This window comes from Physeter macrocephalus, chromosome 4 (assembly GCF_002837175.3).
Source record: "Physeter macrocephalus isolate SW-GA chromosome 4, ASM283717v5, whole genome shotgun sequence".
NCBI classification, from domain to species: Eukaryota; Metazoa; Chordata; class Mammalia; order Artiodactyla; family Physeteridae; genus Physeter; species Physeter macrocephalus.
In genome coordinates this window covers 1,509,890-1,515,889 of record NC_041217.1, presented here as the reverse complement: position 1 = coordinate 1,515,889, position 6,000 = coordinate 1,509,890, and positions in this window count along the sequence as shown.

The following is a 6,000-nucleotide window of genomic DNA, read 5'->3' as shown; positions in this document are numbered from 1 at the left end:
TCCCGGACCGGGGCACGAACCCGTTTCCCCTGCATCGGCAGGCGGACTCTCAACCACTGCGCCACCAGGGAAGCCCCAGCTTTGATTTTGAAGACCCTAAGTGTTTCTCAAGTGGCAAAAATAATGTTGAGTTACCCAAGTGCCATAAGCAATATCATTTTGGATGCCACAAGCTTTTGCCTTTTCAAATGCTCAAGCTCAAGCTGTAATTTTCCTCTTCCAGTTTTATCCAGAACCTTTAAATCAACACCAGAAGAAACTAAGCAGGAAGCTGCATTTCTCTGATGTAGAAAATGAGGAGGAAGATGGGGACAGATGAGAAAACTAAATCCGGAGAAGGAAGCCACCATATTTTGTTTCTGTTAATCAAAATCATATATTCAGCATCCTCCTAGTAGCCTGGCCCAAAAGATCAAACATCAGAGAGAGGGGGCAGTACATTTTTCTAGCTGTCTATAGGGCATCACGAAAGGAACGACCATATCCTATCTTCAGCAACAGTTCGAAATCCATTGAGAAAGAGGTCCACAAAAGTTGAAGCATAACTCCTAACAAGAGGTTTAAAGGAAGAATTGATTTATATTTTTAGTGACTAAAAAAGAAGGAAAACTTAGCCCATATGCCATCACTTGTTCAAATACGAACATATTTGAAACGAGAGTGATAACTGTTTCCATAGCAAATATGATAACACAAAAATAACACATTTGTGCTTTGTTTTTCTGAATGCTATTTGGAGCCAGTTTTGTTTAAGAAGCTAGGCAGGACTAATTCACTTAGTTCGGTCGATTAGAGCAGTGACCTCCAGACTGGGATTTCACAGAGCAGCGATGGTTCCCAAATGAGTGAATAAGTAAATAAACTGGAGAGGAGAAAATACAGGGCTGTCCACTTTCCATTTCTCTAAATGAGGATACAAAAAGCTCAACCATCGTCAATAATCATGGTTATTCCCTGAGAGAAAGGACATTTTAACAGAAAAAAATCAGGAAGGGAACAATCTCATAATAAAAAATAGTCCTTCAGAGGAAGAAAATTAGTTTATGGAAAAAATCACTACATTTTATCACTATAAATTCTAATAAAACATAATAGACTAGTATCTAGGAACCAATGGAAACAACTTAGTACAGTATTAAGGAGGTTGACTTTCCATTTTTAATTCCCGTATAAGCTAGTTAAGTTATATTGGTCTGTTTCACCGTCTTAGAATGTGTGTTAATGTGTATTTTTTGTTACCTGTTAATTCACTGATTCTTTCTTCTATTCAACAAATACTTCCTTGTGGTCTATTATATATTAGGCACTGAGGGAGGTTATGAAGCAGAATAAGATTGTCTCTTCTCTTGTTTGTTTGTTTGTTTTTTAAAATTGTATTTTATTTTTTATACAGCAGGTTCTTATTAGTTATCCATTTTATACATATTAGTGTACACATGTCAATCCCAATCTCCCAATTCATCACACACACACCCCCCGCCGCTTTCCCCCCTTGGTGTCCATACGTTTGTCCTCTACATCTGTGTCTCTATTTCTGCCTTGCAAACCGGTTCATCTGTACCAGTTTTCTAGATGTCACATATATGCGTTAATATACGATGTTTGTTTTTCTCTTTCTGACTGACCTCACTCTGTATGACGGTCTCTAGATCCATCCACGTCTCTACAAATGACCCAATTTCGTTCCTTTTTATGGCTGAGTAATATTCCATTGTATATATGTACCACACCTTCTGTATCCATTCATCTGTCGATGGGCATTTAGGTTGCTTCCATGACCTGGCTATTGTAACATAATAGACTAGTATCTAGGAACCAATGGAAACAACTTAGTACAGTATTAAGGAGGTTGACTTTCCATTTTTAATTCCCGTATAAGCTAGTTAAGTTATATTGGTCTGTTTCACCGTCTTAGAATGTGTGTTAATGTGTATTTTTTGTTACCTGTTAATTCACTGATTCTTTCTTCTATTCAACAAATACTTCCTTGTGGTCTATTATATATTAGGCACTGAGGGAGGTTATGAAGCAAAATAAGATTGTATCTTCTCTTTTTTGTTTGTTTGTTTTTTAAAATTGTATTTTATTTTTTATACAGCAGGTTCTTATTAGTTATCCATTTTATACATATTAGTGTACACATGTCAATCCCAATCTCCCAATTCATCACACACACACCCCCCGCCGCTTTCCCCCCTTGGTGTCCATACGTTTGTCCTCTACATCTGTGTCTCTATTTCTGCCTTGCAAACCGGTTCATCTGTACCAGTTTTCTAGATGTCACATATATGCGTTAATATACGATGTTTGTTTTTCTCTTTCTGACTGACCTCACTCTGTATGACGGTCTCTAGATCCATCCACGTCTCTACAAATGACCCAATTTCGTTCCTTTTTATGGCTGAGTAATATTCCATTGTATATATGTACCACACCTTCTGTATCCATTCATCTGTCGATGGGCATTTAGGTTGCTTCCATGACCTGGCTATTGTGAATAGTGCTGCAATGAACAATGGGGTGCAAGTGTCTTTTTGAATTATGGTTTTCTCTGGGTATATGCCCAGTAGTGGGATTGGTGGGTCATATGGTAATTCTATTTTTAGTTCTTTACAGAACCTCCATACTGTTCTCCATAGTGGCTGTATCAATTTACATTCCCACCAACAGTGCAAGAGGGTTCCCTTTTCTCCACACCCTCTCCAACATTTGTTGTTTGTAGATTTTCTGATGATGCACAATCTAACTGGTGTGAGGTGATACCTCATTGTAGTTTTGATTTGCATTTCTCTATTAGTGATGTTGAGCAGCTTTTCCTGTGCTTCTTGGCCATCTGTATGTCTACTTTGGGAAATGTCTATTTAGGACTTCTGCCCATTTTTGGATTGGGTTATTTGTTTTTTTTAATATTGAGCTGCATGAGCTGTTTATATATTTTGGAGATTAATCCTTTGTCATTTGCTTCATTTGCAAATATTTTCTCCCATTCTGAGGGTTGTCAGGTGGCATTTGAGGCAGATATTGAAAGATGAGAGGATTTCGATAGCTCATGTTGGTCTGGTGGAGGGTGTTATGGAAGGAGGTTAAAAAAAAATCATCCAAACCAATAAGCCTGGGAAAGGATTCAATATGTTCAAGGTCTTGAGAGCAATTTGGCTCGATTTGTACTGGAGAGTACTGGGGAAATAACAAACATAGCGAAGGCCATTTTGTAGGCGATCCTCAGATTCAAGGCAAATGTTTACACCACGTCTAGGAAGCCAGGCGGAGCACGCAAGCAGGTGTGCGCGGATAGAGAGATTCCTGACCTTGAAATCAGGAGCCGTGACTTTGAGGGTCCGCTCTGTTCTCCCCACGAAAGCTTGAGGAATTCTCTTACTCTCTCTGGGCCTCCATTTGCCAGCTGTCAAATGCGATTAATACCTCGATTACATGCTACCCTATTATTCAATTCAATAAGCTGCAGTATGTGAAAGGCCTAGGACAGTATCAGGCACATAGTCTGAAACCATGAAAGTTTGCTGGTTGTGGATATTTGTTGAATTACCAAAATTCCGGTTTAGGAAGATTCTCACACTCACCTGCGGGCTCAGAAAGTGAGATATAGTGGGAGTGGACGAGAGGGAACGGAAGTGAGAGATATTTGGATTGGTTGGGTGCAGGGCTCAAGGACGATGACACATGTCAGGAGCACGTGCGAGTCAGAAGCTGGGACACGGATTAGGGAACTGCCTGGTCCGGTGATGAGAGCTGAAGCCATAGACCTCCCTGTGGTGCCAAGGGCAGGAGTGTAGGGGAAGGAGGGGACCAAGGGCTGAATTTTGACCATCTCCTCTGCTGGGCTTGGAAGGACAGCAGAGAGAACACGGGTCTCCCTGAGCCCACAGAACCTGAGAGAGAAGACGGCCTCAGGAACAAAGGGGCAGTTTAAGTGCCACACGTCGCGGGGGCCAAAGAAACAGGAGCACAGGAGTCACAACAGGAGCTCCTGAAGGACTTTTTTATTTTTTAGCTCCGCGGCACGCGGGATCCTCCCGGACCGGGGCGCGAACCCGTGTCCCCTGCATCGGCAGGCGGACTCTCTGCCACTGCGCCACCAGGGAAGCCCTGAAAGGACTTTTGTGAGCACAGTGTCAGTGGTTCGGGGAGAGCCGAAGCCACATCGCAGGAAAGAGTGAAGAGGTGAGTTTAAAATAGATTAATATTTGGCATAAGTAAAGACGCCTATGAATCAAAAGGTACCAAAGCGTATAAAGAGAAACCTAGGTCTCGCCTCCTCCTCCAATTTCTTGTTCAAACGCTCAGGAATATCCATAGAGAGTCAACGAATATGTATTTTGGTTTTCGGTTTTTGGTTTTCGGGGTTTTTTAGTACTGAGAATTTTTTTATTGTTATTTTATGATAGTTTCACACATTTTAATATATACCTGATTCTTCATAATCTGAATTTACAGTAACATATCAGGCACGTTTTCGAAATACCAACTAAAACCTACTACTCTGCACCCCTCTTTCTACTTGACCATGTGATGTCTTGGGGAATCTCTCTATATGATCGCGATGTACAGCGTAATTTATTTGATCAGTGTTGACACAGTCCTCTACTGGTGGATATGTGGGACGTTTCCATCAAGAACCTGATAAAAAGAACAAAATCTTCCTGAGTGACTAGGTGACGTTCTAAAACTCTAGACCTTGATGACTCAAGTAGCAGAACTACTGGATTTACCCACAAACAGCTGCACCCATTCCCTCTTGCTAGACTCCTTCCGGTTTTTTTTTCCGGCAGAGTCATGCAGCATGTGGGATCTTCCCCCACCAGGTATTGAACCCGTGCCCCCTTCCCTGCTGCGTTGGGAATGCGGAATCTTAACCACTGGACCGCCAGGGAAGTCCCCTTCCAGTTTTTATTCGGTCCTTGCCTTCCCTGGAGGACCCCATTTCTTGTCCTGTAACCTCCCCTAGCCTTTTTGCATTATCCTATCCTAATGCTTTCTGGAAATAAAAAAAGTAACTTCTGCTCTAAAGATTTAAATCTTGAACGCTAGCCAGCTGATTGATTAAACCTTCAGTTATGGTCTGGTAAAGTACAGAGATGTCACCCTCCCATTGCGGACTGTTGGCTTTGGCGGTACCTTAGAATTTGCCTAACTCCACCTCCTTTGTTTTACAGAAGTGGAAATCGGAGAGCAGAGAAGTGACATGTGTTTCCCCCAAATCACGTGGCCAAACAGTAGTGGACCCCAGGGTCCTCACTCCCTTTTTTTTTTTTTTTAAATAAATTTATTTATTTATTTTATTATGGCTGCGTTGGGTCGTCGTCGCTGCGCGCGGGCTTTTCTCTAGTTGCGGCGAGCGGGGGCTACTCTTCGTTGCGGTGCGCGGGCTTCTCACTGCGGTGGCTTCTCTTGTTGCAGAGCACGGGCTCCAGCTGCACGAGCTTCAGTAGCTGTGGCACAGGTTTAGTTGTTCCGCGGCACGTGGGATCTTACCCGACCAGCGCTCGAACCCGTGTCGCCTGCATTGGCCGGTGGATTCTTAACCACTGCGCCACCAGGGGGGCCCTCACTCCCTTTTTTTGTTTTGTTTGTTTTGTTGTTTTTTGGCCACACCATGCAGCTTGTGGGACCTTAGTTCCCTGACCAGGGATTGAACCCGGCCCCGGCAGTGAGAGCTCAGAGCCCTAACCACTGGACCGCCAGGGAGTTCCCCCAGACTGGTGTTCTTTCTGTTTCCTCCAACATCCTTACCCGTCTTCAATGATTCTGAAAGTGGTAGAAGCATTGCCCATTACTGGACACTCAGGTTTGAGCAGGGAGTAAATGGAGGACAAACGTCTTAGGGATCTGGGAAACGGGAGGCCGCCCCTGGGAAGCTGAGGGCCAGGCTTCACGGTTGGGTTTAGACACTGACTTACGGGGCCCTGCTGGGGGGTTTCGGGGGTCCCAGTGTTTCAGCTGCCCCAGCTCCACACTTGGCCTCGGACCACACAGGCCTTG